General features: G+C 36.7%; 1 pseudogene; it reads right to left on the bottom strand.

The window, feature by feature from the left end:
• Nucleotides 1-244: 244 nt before the first annotated feature.
• On the bottom strand, nucleotides 245-3491 carry LOC112620068 (annotated as a pseudogene).
• Nucleotides 3492-17566: the final 14075 nt, after the last annotated feature.

The raw sequence follows: 17566 nt of genomic DNA, 5'->3' as shown, positions 1-17566 counted from the left end.
AGACACTCTATAGTTGGAATAAAGTTTCTGGAAAACATTGGGAGACATCTGAACTCATGGTAAATTGAGCTAACAGGGATATTTGTAATAAATATGCTTATTTAAAAGAGATTAAAAAATAGAATATACCCAGAAATCACAGTGAAATATGCTTATCATAGATTACCATAAAGAGAGCACGATGCGCTCACGCCTGTAATCCCAGCACTTTGAGAGGCCAAGGTGGACAGATCACGAAGTCAGGAAATCGAGACCATCCTGGCCAACATGGTGAAACCCCACCTCTACTAAAAATACAAAAATCAGCTGGGTGTGGTGGCGCGTGCCTGTAATCCCAGCTACTTGGGAGGCTGTGGCACAAGAATCGCTTGAACCCAGGAGGCAGAGGTTGCAGTGAGCCAAGATTGCACCACTGCGCTGTAGCCTGGCAATTGAGCAAGACTCTGGGGAAAAAAAAAAAAAAAAAAAAAAAGGACAATGCACAGGTTTTTGTATGACTAAACGAAGTATATTTTTTGCTTAAAAATCTGAGCCAGAAATGAAAAAATACTTTAACTTATAAAAACCTTATTCCTATAGTTGTACACCAATGTTGTGCCCTTGTTTTGAATAATACTGATTTCACACTTGAATTTACCCATTTTAAAGCTATTTTAAATTAAAAATAAATCTTTAAATACTTTCTCAGCCATCAAAAGTAGAAAAGTACCTCATTTTTTATCATATGAGAGAATTATTGCAACATTTAGTACAGAGTGAAAGAGCTAGGTTAAGAAAAAAGAAAAAGAATATATGCTGAGGATGCATTTTGAAGTAAAAATAAAATATCTTTTCAAGAAAGGTTAAAGCTGAAGATGAAAGAGTGATTTCACTTACTTTATCAGAACAGTAGAAAATAACGTTTACAAGCAGTGAAGACTGTATTACTAAATTTATTAATTTTTTTAAACTTAAGCAAGATGAAATAAAATTTATGTCGCTATAGAACAAAATAAATGAAGTAATGTGTAGAAATTTTAGATTTGGTGCAAATATGTTCCCAGATTATAATTCTAACAAAACTATACAAAGGTCTACATTTTCTATTATATTCCAACTTAATTGATGTTAGCAGTTTGCTTACCTGACATGATCTTCACAGTGAAACTGCTTTATTTCTTGGAGTAATTTCATACTGCTTGCCCCAGCCAGTCTCTACAGTTAAGTGTCAAATAATCATTTCCTACTCTGTATTACTAAAAGACCAGATGCACTGTACTTTGATCAAAGATTCTAATGGTGATTAAATAGAAATTATTACCGAAGCAGAAAAAGCCTCAAAAATTCAATGTATCAACCAAGACAGTACTAACTAAACCTGATCTATAAAAATGTTTCTTAAGTTGACATGTCATATTTCACATTTTGAACATCAGCTTACGTACCTAAACACATGTTACTGTGGTTACAGTTTGGAAATGGGGTTGACACAGTTGCTAGGATAGCATAACAAAAATTAATATGCTGATGTATGGAGATAAGCTCATTTAAAACAACATCTTTTCAATGTGCTTAACTGGAGCTATTTCCATGCTTCATGCTTCTTTAGTTTTCCCTATGAAGCGATCTACCAATGTCATACCTATATGATGTGTGCTCTGCCTCTACTCTTCCAATTTCACTGGAGGGTATGAATCTAACAAGGGTTCAGGCCATGAAATTCAGAGTTGAAGGGACTGAATCCTGAAACTAATCGTTCTTATGTAGCACACTAATAAATGTTGGTAGTTATTTCATCATCATCATTCTTCTTCTAAGAATTATTGCAACTTATGGACAAAATCTAGCATGGGCCCCATCTGTGGTATCATTGGCTTCACCTATTCAGAATCTTTACATTATGCCCTTTGATTTGCTGCTGAACCCAAAGACTGTCTTCCTCAATTTGTAGAACCTGGTCCACAGGTGGGTAGAACCTGTAACCTTACACAATAAGATTTTGCAATCTCAGCAGTCCCAGCTCTGACTCAAGCCTACCAGATTCTTGAAATCTCTGTTACACTTGTGGTGACAAAGGAAAAAATCAATCAAATAAATGTTTCTCAAAAATATTAGAATTAATATTTCAGTTGGAGAAACTTTTTTTCTATTTAATACTGTGAACCAGATGTTCACCTGTCTGACAACTCGTCCAAGAAGACATGTAATTCACTTATCCAACATTAGACAGCAAATAGATAATCTTGAGTCCAGAGCTCTTAATTCAAAGATCTTGTGATCTGCCTATCTCTCATAGTGGTTTTCAAGTCTTGTTTGCATTTGGCTTACAGCTTATATTTAAATCCATCAAAAGAGGAACTGGGATTTCCCTTTCTACCTTCAAAAATCCTTTGTTTTTTATGCACCCATGACAACTCTCCACAACTAGTCACAATTGCAATGAGGAATGCTCTTCTATCACATAAGGATGCTTTTAATTGTGCTTGCAATAGGGCCTGGGGAGTGTCTGGAATGTGTGTGTAAGGCTTACAATCATCCAAACATCATGGAATTGCTATGGTTGGCTCTCAGACTCAGCACATAAAGACCTTTACTCTGTAAACTATCTTTTGCTAAATTCCTAAGTGGCTTGTGCATTCCCTCACTCTTTTCCTCTGTACTTTTAGAAAGCTCTGGAGAGGTCATAGAATTGGCTTCAATGAAAATAGAGCCTCTCAGAAAGAAAGTAATTACATGATCAGAGGAGTTGGCACTTGTAGATGTGTACCTTTTAATACCACCTTCACAGTGATAAAGAACCCACGAGTTCTTTTAAATTTCCAGACCAAAATTAAGCTGTAGTCATGGCCTACATTCATATCTTTTTTCTAACTTCAATGGGAATACCTTCAATGTTTTATTGTTAAGGTTTATACAGAATGTTGACTTAAGAATGTTTATTATCAAGGAAAGAGCTCTTCCATTCTTAGACTATGAAGTTTATAAAAGGAATGGATGTTTTGTCAAAAGCCTTTTGAAGATCTTGATTGACTGACACATTCTATTAATTTTCGAATCTTAAACCATTCTTGTATTCTAGGAAAATCTTTACATGGTCATTGTTTCATTCTTTTAATATGCAGTCTCTTTTCTGTCCTTTGTACTAGCTTTATAAAGTAAGAAGAAAACTTCCATATTTTTTTCAGTGCTTCACAAATCATAGATTTATTCTTTTTTTTTAAATTATACTTTAGGCCGGGCGCGGTGGCTCAAGCCTGTAATCCCAGCACTTTGGGAGGCCGAGACGGGCGGATCACGAGGTCAGGAGATCGAGACCATCCTGGCTAACACGGTGAAACCCCATCTCTACTAAAAATACAAGAAAAGTAGCCGGGCGAGGTGGTGGGCGCCTGTAGTCCCAGCTACTCGGGAGGCTGAGGCAGGAGAATGGCGTGAACCCGGGGGGGCGGAGCTTGCAGTGAGCCGAGATCGCGCCACTGCACTCCAGCCTGGGGCTGTGCAAGACTCCGTCTCAAAAAAAAAAAAAAAAAAAAAAAATTGTACTTTAAATTCTAGGGTACATGTGCACAACGTGCAGGTTTGTTCCATATATATACATGTGCCATGTTGGTGTGCTGCACCCACTAACTCGTCATTTACATTAGGTATATCTCTTGCTATCCCTCCCCACTCTCCCCTCCCCACAATAGGACCCAGTGTGTGATGTTTCTCTTCCCGTGTCCAAGTGATCTCATTGTTCAATTTCCACCTATGAGGGAGAACATGCGGTATTTGGTTTTCTATTCTTGTGATAGTTTGCTGAGAATGATGGTTTCCAGCTGCATCCATGTCCCCACAAAGGACATGAACTCATCCTTTTTTATGGCTGCATAGTATTCCATGGTGTATATGTGCCACATTTTCTTAATCCAATCTGTCACTGATGGACATTTGGGTTGATTCCAAGTCTTTGCTATTGTGAATAGTGCCACAATAAACATAAGTGTGCATGTGTCTTTATAGCAGCATGACTTATAATCCTTTGAGTATATCCGCAGTAATAAGATGGCTGGGCCAAATGGTATTTCTAGTTCTAGATCCTTGAGGAATCACCACACTGTTTTCCACAATGGTTTAACTAGTTTACAGTCCCACCAACAGTGTGAAAGTGTCCCTATTTCTCCACATCCTTTCCAGCACCTGTTGTGTCCTGATTTTTTTAAAGATTGTCATTCTAACTAACTTCCATATTTTTATATTCTGCACATTTTAAACACTGGCATTTTTATATGAACATTAAAGACTTCAACACTAACTCTAACATTGGTGTATTGGGAGTCTTTTTTGTTATTAATCATCAAATTTATATTTTCATCATTGCTTATTATTCTCCCAACTTATCTGCCTAATTCCCCTAACACTTACTTTTTCTCCCTGAACCATATATTTATGCCTCAGTCTCAGGCTTTTATTTTAGGAGAACCATCTTTTAACCTAGAAGAAGGTTGGATATTTATTCATTGAAAAGAATGAACTAGATAGTTTTGTACCTGTGGACACCACTCAGAGCTGAAAGAAAAGTGAACTTCTACATGGAAAAAAGGAGCTTTAAATTAAAGTCAATCTGACAAATGGTAAAACTTGCAGGTTCTCTTCTTTGTAGGTGCCAGAATCTATTATCTAGGTTTCTATACTGTACACAGAAGATTGAAGAATTTTTTTTTTGAAGAAGAAGATTCCTTTCTGACTGGCTAGAAGAAAAATGCCCATAGATACCCACATTGTAGGCTCCCAAAATACTGATCAGATCTTGCTCAGTTACCCTACAGCGATAACCACTAATTAACAAGTCCTATCCTTGCACATTTAGCTTTCAAACAGTTTTTTAGTGCAACTCTTAAGTAGAAATTGGCAGTTACAGGCTGGTGTGGTGGCTCATGTCTGTATTCCCAGCACTTTGAGAAGCCAAGGCAGGTGGGTTGCCTGAGCTCAGGAGTTTGAGACCAGCCTGGGACACATAGTGAAACCCTATCCCTACAAAAAATACAAAAATTATATAGGCACAGTGGTCTGCACCTGTGGTCACAGCTGCTCGGGAGGCTGAGGTGGGAGGACAGCTTGAATTCAGCAGGCAGAGTTTGCAGTGAGCCAAGATCGTACCACTGCACCCCAGCCTGAATGACAGAGTGAGACCCAGCCTCAAAAGAAAGAAAAAAGAAAAAAAATCAGCAGGTACAGACTGTCAAGTAGGATCGGAAAATACTAATATGAAAAACAGAGCTGAAAACCAATGAGGAAACAGGAAAAATTAATATAGAGGGCATAGGCAAAACAAGATGCCCATGAAGAAACAATGGCAAATAAAATAATAACCTTAAAGGTAAGAATATCCTGAATCCATGAAACAAGACATAGATGCTTTATGTATTTAAGAGAAAATCAGAAGATCAGTAAGACATTTTGGAAATAAAAATGTAATACAAAGAGCAACATAGAAAATGTGAATAAGGATAGTGGACTGAAAATAGAGATGGGAGAGGGAGAATTATGGAAATGAGAGTCAGGAAGATATGGTGAAACAAGGAAGAGAGAAAGGGAGAAAACAAAGGGGTGGAGAGAGTGAAGGGGCAGATGGAGAGAAAGAAGGGAGAGCGTGGCGAGTGGTAATGAGAGTAAAGCTAAGAGAAGAGAAGGAGGATATCAAGTAAAGTGGAGAAATAAAGACAGAAACAGATGTCGGGGAGGAACAGAGATTAGAAACAAGAAGAGGAAAATAAACAGTGGTGAGAGAAAAAGAGAGAGGGAAACAAAAGGAGAAAATAAATAGTGGAAAAAAACAAAAAGAGAAAAATGAATAAGGACAAAAACAGAGGGTAAACCAGGTAGAAAGCAAGGAGAGAGATTGAAATAAAGTATTAGAAGGGAGCGGCACGGAGTGCAGATATACCTTAGACTTATTGATTTCAATTCCTGTGGATGTACACCGAGAAGTGAAATTGCTGGCTCCTATGGAAGTTCTATTTTCAGTTTTTTTGAGGAAACTCTACCATATTCCATGGTTGTTGTACCAGTTTACATTCCTACCAACTGTGTACAAGGGTTTCCTTTACTCACATCCTCGCCAACATTTATCTTTCATCTTTATGATAAAAGCTGTTCTAACAGGTGTGAGGGGATATCTCATGTGGTTTTAATTTGCATTTCCCTAATGGTTACTGATGCTGAACATTTTTTTATGAACCCATTGTTCATTTTTATTTCTTTATTTTAGAAATGTCTGTTCAGGTCCTTTGCCTATTTTTAAGTTGGATTATTTGTTTTCTTGCTGTTGTGTTGTTTGTGTTCTTTATATATTTTGGATATTAGTTCCTCATCAAATGTATGGTTTGAAAATATTTTCTCTGTTAATCATTTTGTTTGTTTGTTTGTTTTTGTTTTTCTGTACAGAGGCTTCTAAGTTTCATCCTATCTCATTTGTCTATTTTTGCTTTTGCTGCCTGTGCTTTCAGGGTCATGTCTAAAAAATCATTGCTTAGACCAATGTCATGGACCTTCCCCCCTATGTTTTCTTCTAGCAGTTCTTCAATTTCAGGTATTATGTTTAAATATCTAAACCATTTCTAGTTAATTTTTTCTATGATCTGAGATCAGGATCCAATTTGATTCCTCTACGTGTGCATATCCAATTTCCCCAGCACAACTTAGTTTTTAAAATTGTCCTTTCCCTATTGTGTGTTCTTGTCATTTTTGTAGAAAATGCAGAATTATCTACAATAAGCAAGAAATGGAAGCAACCCAAGTGTCCATCAAACGACAGATGGATAAAGAAAATGAGGTATATACACACAATGTAATATTATTTGGCCTGCAAAAAGAAAGAACTCCTGTCATTTGCAACAATATGGACCAACCTGGAAGACATATTCACTTATGTTAAGTGAAATAATCCAGGAACAAGAAGACAAATACTGCACAATTACACTATATGGGGAAATCTAAAAAAAATCATAGAAGTGGAGAGTAGAATAGTAATTACCAGAGGCTCAGGGAGAAAAAAAGGGAGAAAAGTGAGGAGTTGTTGGTGAAAGTTTACAAAGTTTCAGTCAGAAAGGAGGAGTAAATTCTTAAATCTATTGCACAGTTGGGTGACTGTAGTCAATAACAATGTATTCTTTATGTCAAAATAAGTAAGATGGTAAATTTCAAAATAAATAATATGCTAAATTTCAAACTTCTCAACCCAAAGAGTTAAGTAAGTGAAATGATGAATACGTTAACTTCATTTTATCATTTCACCTTATACACATATTACATGAATGTATACAGCTGTGATATGTCAATTTTTTAAAAATTTAAAAGAGAAAGAGTCATGGAATTAGAGTAAGGAAAACCAAAAGAAGGATAAGTCAAAGAGAGTGAAGAAAGAAGAGAAAGAAGAGAAAACAGAGAAGGGGAGAAACAGATTAAGGGAGAGAAACAAAGTGAATACAGAGAGGAAGAAAATTTTGCATATATACATATACACCTATACATTAATTTGTGTATACTAGTTGGCTATATATATATATATATATATTTGTGCATTCTTTTCTATATGTAGAAGATTGGAAGATGAAGCTGAGAAAATATCTCAGCATGCACAACAAAAAAAGGAACAAAAATAGAAGAAACTTAAGATTATGAGAGCAACCCATGAAGTCCAACATCTGAAAAATGAAAGTTACAGAAGAAAAAATGGACAAAAGAGACAGGGAGATCAAATTGTCAAAGCAATTATACATTTTCCCATAATTGAATGACATGACTTTACAGGTTAAAAGGGCTCACCAATTGTCTGTTATGATAATGAAAATATGACTCCACAACCAGTAATGGATTAAATATATCCCGAAATCTTCTACTGAGATAAAAGAGGTCAAATACAAAGGATGTAGACTTTGAACTTCTTTACAGCAACCTTGGAAATAAGAAAACAAGGAATGAATGTTTGCAAAATTTTAACAACTAATCATCTCCAACTTTGAATTCTATACACAGCCATTGGACCAATCAAGGGTGAGTGCAGAGTAATAATATTTAGAAACATGCATATTTTGGAACATTTGCCTTTTATGCAGTTTTTATTAGAAAGTAACTGGACAATAAAATGCACCAAGATGGGTGAATGAACTAAGAACAAGAAAGATACAGGGAATGAAAAACAGTTACTGGGCAAAAGGAACTTCCAAAATGTGAACAATGGGAAAGCCCAGGATATCAGCTAACACTGGGTTTTGGTCAAATCTGTCCCCTCAACCTTGAAAACATTTTTTTTTAAATTTTATATGAATTTAATATATCAAATAGAATGCAAAAAATGTGTGAAAATTTCAAAAGATTTCTATTTCTCTAGTGAGCACAAAAATACCTACCCTGCGTTCTTCTCAGTTGCCATAAAATATTTAACACTGTGACTTTTCCTACAAGTGAAGTGATTAACTGTCTTGTAGAGCCTTTTTACTTCTTCATTTTAAAAAAAGCTATTAGGTTGAGGAGTACATAAGCAGGTGTGTTATTGAGGCAAACTGTGTCTCAGGAGTTGGGCATACAGATTATTTCATCACCCAGGTAATAAGCATAGTAACTGATATGTAATTTTTCTGATCCTCTCCCTCTTCTCACTCTTCACCCTTAAGTAGGCCCCGGTGTCTGTTGGTCCCCTCTATGTGTCCATGTGTTCTTATGGTTTAGCTCCCACTTATATAGTTTTTATGTGCAGTTTCTTTTGCCTTTAGCCTTAGAGTCCACTTATTTCTACTCGTTTAGGTCAGCACCTCTTCCCTTGTACCCTGCAGGGAAGTTGTTTCATCATTTGCATTACAGTTAGATGCTCTTGTCACAGTCTGTATTCCTTTCTGAGATCCCCAAGGTCCTAAATTGTTTTTAAAATATTGCAGATATTAGTGTTCACTCTTTGGGTTATAAAGTTCCAAGGATATTGAAAAATGTGTAAGGTTTTATGTCCACCATTGTAATATCATACATAAAATCCCCCCAAATCATCTGTGTTTCATCCTATCCTGGAACCTTTCGCAACTGCTGGTCATTTTACTGCCTCTATAGTTTTGCCTTTTCCAGAATGCCCTGTAATTGGATCATACAATATACACAGGCTTTTCATTTTTCTTTCTTTACTTTTTTTTTAGGGACGAAATGGCAGCAGCCAGCCTGACCATTCCCTCCCCACCACGGGGGGAGAGGGCTGTGATATGGATGATAGCAGCTGACTGGTGCAGCCACTGCCACCCAGCCCCAACTCATTCCTAGAATAAGGAGCACCAGGCTGCCCTCTGACACCTGCCTCAGCAGTCCCCACCCCTCCTCAAACCCCATCACAGCCCACAGACAAGCCCTGGTGGGGTGGGGAAAAGGTGGGGCTCTGGGGCTTCTAGATCAGATATGGGAGGTGCACAGTCTGGGGAGGAACCCCCAGAGTATGCAATCTTTTAGGACTGGCTTCTTTCACTTAGCAATATGCATTTAAGGTTTTTTTTATTGTTGTTGTTTGGGGTTTTTTGTTGTTGTTGTTCTTGTTGTTTCTTCTTGTTGTTTTTTTGAGACAGAGTCTCACTCCGTCGCCCAGGGTGAAGTGCAGTGGTGCAATATAGACTCACTGCAACTTCTATCTCCCAAGTTTAAGCCATTCTCATGCCTCAATCTCTACAGTAGCTGGGATTATAGGTGCGCACCACCACACCTGGCTACATTTAAGGTTTTTATATTTTGTTGTTGTTGTTGTTGTTTTGTTTTGTTTTGTTTTTGCGGCTTGATAGCTTACTTTTTAATTGCTGAATAGTAGTATTTCATTGTATGGATATGCCACAGTTTGTTTATTCATTTAGCTATTGAAGACCATCTTTCAGTTTTTGGTGATTATGAATAAGGTTGCTATAAACATAAACACGCAGGGTTTTGTACAGACAAAAGTTTTTAACTCAATTGTTTAATTACCTAGGAGCATAATTGTGGGACTGGATTGTAACATTGTCTTTAGCATTGTAAGAAACTGCTAACCTGTCTTTTGAGGTTTCAGTGTTATTTTCCATTTCTAATAGCAATGAATGAGAGTTCCTTTTGCTCTCCATCTTTGCCAGTAGTTGGTATTGCCAGTTTTTTTGTTTCTATTTTAGCCATTCTAATGGGTGTGTAGTGGTATTTCATTATTGTTTAATTTGCAATTTTCTAATGACATATAATGTTGAGCATCTTTTCACATGTTTGTCTGCCCTCTAAATGTCTTCTTTGGTAAGGTTTCTGTTCAGATTTTTAGCCTATTTCTTAATTAGGTTGCTTATTTTCTTTGTTGAGTTTCAAGAATTGTTTATATGTTTTACAAACAAATTATTCATCAGATAAGTGTTTTGTATATATTTCCTTCTACTTCATGCCTTGTCTTTTGATTGTCTTAACATTGCCTCTCACAGAGCAAAACACTTAAATTTTAATGAAGACAACTTTTTTTTTTTTTTCTCCCATGGATTGTGGTTTTGTGTTGCATTTAAAAACTCACCAAACCCAAGGTCTCCCAGATTTTCTCCTATGTTTTCTCCCAGAAGTTATACAGTATTATGATTTATATTTAGATCAATGATTCATTTTCAGTTAATTTTTTGTCAAAGGTGTAATTCCTGTCTAGATTTATTTATTTTTGCATATGGATGTTGAATTATTTCAGTATCTTTTGTTGAAAAGACTATTCTTTCTCTATTGAATTGCCTTTGCTCTTGTCAAAAATCAGTTGACTATATCAGTATGGGACTATTTCTGTGCTCTTTATGCTGCACCATTAATCTAATGTCTATTCTTTCATGATTACAGTGCTGTCTTAATTTACCTTTATATTAAATCTTGAAATTGGGCATTGTCAGTCCTCTGACTTTGTTCTTTTTCCGTATTGCATTGACTACTCCATGTATTTTGCTGTTCGATATAAACTTTAGAATTGGATTTTCAATATCCATAAAATAGCTTGCTGGAATATTGATTATAATTGCATTGAATATCTAGACTAAGTTGAGAAGAATGGACATCTTAAAAATATTAAGTCTTCTGGCTGGGTGCGGTGGCTCACTCCTGTAATCCCAGCACTTTGGGAGGCCGAGGTGGGTGGATCATGATATCAGGAGATCAAGACCATCCTGGCCAACATGGTGAAACCCTGTTTCTACTAAAAATAAAAAAAGTAGCTGGGCATGGTGGCACGTGCCTTTAATCTCAGCTACTTTGGAGGCTGAGGCAGGAGAATCTCTTGAACCAGGGAGCTGGAGGTTGCAGTGAGCTGAAATCACACCATAGCACTCAAGCCTGGCGACAGAGTGAGACTCCATCTCAAAGAAAAAAAAAATATTCAGTCTTCCAATCCATGAACATAGAATATCTTTTTATATGTTTAGATCTTCTTTGATTTTTTTAAATTACAGTGTTACAGTTTTCTGCATAGAGATTCTGTACATATTTTCTTAAATGTCTATGTAAGTGTTTTATTTTCATGCTATTATAAATGGTGTTGTGTTTTTCTTTGAAAATTCCAACATTTCCATTGCTGGTATATAGGAAAACAGCAGACTATCATATATTAATTTGTATCCTGCAAACTTGCTATAATCTGCTATTAGTTCCAAGATTTTTTTTGTATTTTTTGTTTCATTTTCTACTTTTTTATTGTTACTTTTTAATTTTCTATTTTATTTTTACAATTTTATTTATTTTTAAAATTTATTATTTGTGGAAAAAGACAGTTTTGCTTCTTCCTTCTTAATATTTATATCTTTTGTTTTCTTTTTACAAATCTTGTCACACTACCTAGGACTTGCAGTACAATATTGAATAGAAGTGGTAAGGGAGAATATCTTTGCTTTCTTTACAACTAGGAGGAAAGTGTCTTTTTCTCTCCATTTGGTACGATGTTAGCTATAGGTTTTTCATAGATGTTCTTTAACAGGTTAAGAAAGTTTCCCTCTGTTCTTAGTTTGATGAGAGGTTTTTATTTTTTTAAACCATGAATGGGTATTAGATTTTGTCAAATGCTTTTTGTGAAGCTATTAGTATGATCATCTGATGTTTCTTCTTTTCCAGGCTTCATTGTGAGAAACCACTGGGGATCCTGAAGTTAAAACTCAGCGAAGTGTAGGGAAAACTAAGACTGGCCTAGCAGGATTTTTACTCTCAAGCTAATCTACACTCAATCTCAAAGAATTTATTAAAATTCACATTTAACCATTCTTATCAGTATACATCTCAAGAGCTTTTGTTTCTGGTACAAAAGTTTTAGCTGCAATTACTTGTATTTGTCCGTCTCTTAAGATTTCAAGGTGGTGGTCTGTCTTGTGAGATCAAGTCTCTGATGATTCTAACAAAAGTCATTGATTTTTTAGTCTTCTCAGATTTATTTCTTGTTTTTAGGATAGGAGTGATGACTTCCAAGCTTTTTACATGTGAGAGGTAAACCAAGGTCAACGTGAATCTCCTCTTCACGTCTACAACTGGGCAACAGGTTTTTCAAATCCTGTAGCTCAAACCCTACTATCTCACAGTCTTTCAGACACAGCTAAGAGTCTATAAATCTTTCTGTTTCACAACCTTGCTGTGATATTCTCTGCGTGTTTCATCATTCTGTATTTTAGGGTGGTTATCATGATCATCACCTAGACAGGAGAAACCTCCAGAGATTTGAACCTGAGAAAACTAAGGTTCCTTGATTCCTCAGTGTTTTTTCTGACTACTCATTAGCAGCAATGTAATTTTTCACTTCTCTACAGTCCAAGAAACATCATAATATAATCCAAGACCATCATGATCAGATCCTGTGGCTGACATGAGGAAAGCTGTGTTCTGTTTTCTAATGCTTCGGCTACTCAGCTCTTCCTGTCTCTCATCCCTACTTAAAACCTACTCATAGAGACTATCTGAGATCAGTGAATTTGCACTAGCCACACCACAGTCATCATCAATACATCAACAATTTTCAGGGAGGTACCTTCTCACTAAACAAGTTCTGACTGGATTGGGATGAGAGAGAGTGGTAGAGCAGTTCTGGTGAGGAAATGCTTGTGTCTAAGTCAGTGGACAACTTCGTAACTCCCTAATTACTTGATAGAAATTATATTTTTTCTCTCATGGCATTGGTAGAATAAATTATTCTCTCTTTGTCTCCTTTCCCCCCCATCCAATCTCATTTCATCAGGCTTGAAATTGCTGAAAACATTTCTCATTTTTGGGAAATGGGAAAGATGGACTTTGATTTGTGTTTGCTGATTGATTAACTTTACTCTTGTATCTGTATTATTCCATTGAAACACATGTGATCATATCCAGGTGGGTTGGAAACACATGTGCAAATGCAGTTCTGCTAGTACAACACACTTTTAAACAAAATCAACAATAATCCAGGGATAATAAAATTGAACTTGGAACTGAATAACATCTACCATCACTGGTTTATGAAGTTTGTCCAGCTCAGTTTACGAAAGTAGACATTCCCCCAACCCACTATCCCTTTCTAATAAGAATCTCATGATATGTCATTAGTTACTAAGGACTTGTGGTTCTCCATAAGAAATGTAATTCTGTCAGTCTGCAGGGAAGGCATGTATGATCAAGTTCAAGTTTCCAGCTTTGCTCATTTTCCAGTTTCTTAGGAGTTCATAATTTTGAGTCTAGAGATTGCCATCTATACAACTATGAGACACACCTAACAAAAAGTATAGCACAGGACAGATTTCAGCTATTCGCCCCAAAATTGTGTGATTCTTATCATATCCATAGTACCATTGGTATTGTTATCACCTTCTATTTCCCTATCTGAATTCTCTCTCTAAACTCATCCTTATTCTATTTTTAGTGTGATCATGTACCACATAAAATCATCTTGCCTACTACCAGTAGTATGCATGTCATGCTTTCAGAAAAAAACAGATAATGCTTTTTGGAAATATTAAGAAGGAGGTTCAAAAGCTAGTATAAAGGACTCACTAGACATTCACAGTCCTAAAGGACTTCTATCTGTATCCACAATAGAATCCTTTGCCAGTCCTTTCTCTTCATCTCCAGCAGCCAACTATGACTGAGACAGACTTCACAGTCTCTCATGGTGACCATGAGTTTCCACATCTGTCACCAGAGCTGATCATTGTGATCTGGGGATATAATTGTGATGTTTATTGGATGGAAGAGCAGCGAAAATTACACTGTTGCTAATGAGAAGTCAGGAAAACACCAAAAAACCAAAAAACATATGTTTTCTCAAGCCTAAATCTCTGGAGAATCCTCCTAGGCCTATAATGTGGTGATTGCTTTAAACACCCTAATGTGCTGAAAATGCTGCCTGAAGTGGCTAGAGGCTCATCATTTGCACATTATAATAAGGTTCCTAGAATTCTCAGGTTGTGATCATACTATTTAACCCATTCCAACACTGAGATCTTTTCTTGTCACACCTCTTTTATCTAACATAGAAATGCTATTTTTTTTTCAACTCATTTCCTTCTCTAACTTTGTGTTACCCAATATCTACTACATTTTCATCTTAGTGCTAATCATGTAAGAGAGGGGAGAGAAGTTAAAGACAATCCCTATACATTGCCACCTCCCCAAAAGGAAATCCCATACAGACTTAAGCAGCTCGAATAAAACTTAAGCTATCTGGTATAATTTATCTGGTGTTGAATTTATTCTCTCCAAGACCCTTCCTTACCTCATTCATTAATCCCTGAGAATTGGAGTAAAGGCTCTCCAGTCCAACGTAACACTTACATTTTGTTGTCTCACTTGGCAGCCTCTACATCTTATTCCAAATAATTAACCCTGGAAGTTTAGCTAGATAAATTTCAAAGAATCCAAAGTACTATCTTGCCACATTCTCATATGATATACCCAGATAATAAAGATAATAAAGAAGGTAGACTACTTTTTTTCAGAAAAAAATGCCTTAACATTATTTCTAACCCCTTATCTTCTCTGTTCTCCTCCAGAAACCCCTGAGACAGGAAATAGGGTCTGGAGGCGGTGAACCTAATGTCTTCCGAGAACTAATTTAAATGGAATTAAATTAAACTTTCTAAGCCCAGGTAAATAACTTTGTAACTCTACTTCAGCTATGGCAGCAAACATCCTCTTCATTGCATAGGGTGTACACCAACTAATAACATTGTAACCTCACTTCATCTTCTTCATTTGCATATCTCACTTCATCTTCTTCATTTGCATAGGGTGTACACTAAGTAAATAACTTTGTAACCTTACTTCATCCTCTTCATTTACATATGGCATACACCAAGTAATCAATGGGAATCCTCTAGAGGGTATTTAAACACCAGAAAATTATTTAACTGGGCTCTTGAGCCACTTGTTCGGGCCTGCTACCACCCTGTGGAGTATGGTTTCATTTACAATAAATCTCTGCTTTTGTTGCTTTATTATTTCCTTACTTTGTTTGTGTGTTTTGTCCAATTCTTTCTTCAAAAAGCCAAGAACCTGGACACCCTCCACCGATAACTCCCCTAAGCCATCTATGCACACACATCTCTTCTTTTGGAAGACTTAATGCCCTTATTTTGTTCTTTTCTAAGGTCCACCATGCACATTGTACTTTCATACACATCAGCTACAACACTCTGGTGATTAAACATTTTTAGCTGTCAAAAATGGATCAGTTGCTGTACTGGGCAAGACTGTATAATGGCTAAGACTTTCAGACTAGTTTTGCATTTATTTCCCCAGATTTTGATGTCCCATTGGCTGTCTGGTTCAGAATTCATAATGCTTTGTCGGCGTCTCAAGTTAAGTTTGGAGAAGAACATGTCCAAATTCTCCATTTCGCCTCCATTCAATGCAACTGTTGGCAGCATGGAACTTCTCTTCAAGGTAAACATGAAGAAACCCTAAGGAAATAATTCTTGCCCTTCCGTTGGGATAATTACCTGGCAACTGTAGACAGCTGGGGGTGATAGGAATTATTCGACAGGTTCTTTTTAAAAATAGGTAATGATCCTTTAAAGGATGAAACCCTACTTCATAACATGCAATTTTGTTAACCACTCTGTCTAGAAAACCGGGCTCTCTCTGGTTTCCCAGCGCCGGTAGCTCGGCTTGACGCATGAGGTTGGGGCTGCCTGGGTCATGCCAATTTAGATTACTGGATCTCACAGGATGCTACAAGGCAGACACACCCCAGAGTGAGTCACTGAGTGGGAAGTTTAAAAAGATGGTTTTCCTCAGCCATCAATTAGATAAACCACATTTTCCAGGAGAAAAACAGCATCTTGAAAAGTTCTTTACAAACAAAGCTTTCTTGCTCATTCAGCTTTGGGTCATGTTTTCTTGTGAAGGGAAGTATGACTTTAACCTTAATTGCACTTACAAATTAGCAAGTAAAAGAATGCCAGCCTTTCCCCCTTCCTTCCTTTCTCTCTCTCTCTCTCTCTCTCTCTGTCTCCTCTCTACTCTCTCTCTCTCTTTTTCCTCAGAAGAAGACACTTTTATGGTTTTAGCTCTGGTAAAATTAGAGCGTTCTTCCTCTTTGCCTCTTCCCTCAAAGCTGTGGTTTTGACTGACCATGTGATGGATAAGTTATAGGTAGAGGCCTGAGATCTGTTTCTTCTGCCCTGGATAGTCTACTCTTCTGTATACATTTTTTTTTTTTTACCTTTTATCGCAACCTCATTGAAAATGTACTCAGGAAAGGATATTTGTAAGTTTTGTCTTTTTAAAAATGACAGTTTTGATTTAGGATGTGTGTCCAGAAGAACCGAACACTGAAAAAAAACTAAATCTCCTTGCCTTATGATTGTTTTGAATGTTTAGAAAGTACCGAATAAGTTTCTCCCTCTGTATTGTAAGATTCTCAAGGACAAAACAGGGTATTTGCATTTCTACCTTCTGATTTACTATGTACCTATTACACATAGAATAACATATTCAAAAGCAAATCTTCATAAAATGAAACATTTTGTACAAAATCTCTCATTTCCCAACTCACTCAAAACTTGAGACCAAGGTGACATAGTTATTGGCTGGAGTTCCAAATAGATTTCCAGGGCCATAGAATATCTTGTGCACACTCTTAAAATAGCACAGAATGGATACGAAATCAGTAGTCCATTAGCACCTTCTCCTTAGTGCACTCCTCCTACGAGGGAAAGCAGCCCTCAGACATGTGAATACTGGGGATCCAGGAACACTAAGGCATCCCTCTGCTTGTTGATATCTTAGAATTTTATCTCCATTACAGGCAATTCACAGCAGCTGAAGATAATATGTGCTCAACAAATTCAGATGAGCATATTGATAACAGATGAGCACGATGTGACCAGGTCTACTGTGTGGCTCTATATATGGACGTGTGGGTGTAACATCCCATTTAAGTCTCATAAGGTTGAGGACAGCATTATTTTCCTTTCACAAATAAGAAAACACAGGCTTATATGAGTAGTTCCCTCAAAGCTGGAAACCTAAGAATACGATGATCCTGGATTCATGATGTGTATTTTTAAATATTAAATAATGTGCTTCTACCAAGTTATATGTCCTCTCTGATACTAAATATTCTGCCACTCATGCGCACTTCAATTCC

The sequence above is a fragment of the Theropithecus gelada genome, chromosome 3, assembly GCF_003255815.1.
Source record: "Theropithecus gelada isolate Dixy chromosome 3, Tgel_1.0, whole genome shotgun sequence".
Lineage (NCBI taxonomy): Eukaryota > Metazoa > Chordata > Mammalia > Primates > Cercopithecidae > Theropithecus > Theropithecus gelada.
The sequence above is the reverse complement of the archived record's forward strand: the minus strand, read 5'-3'. Positions and strand labels throughout refer to the sequence as shown.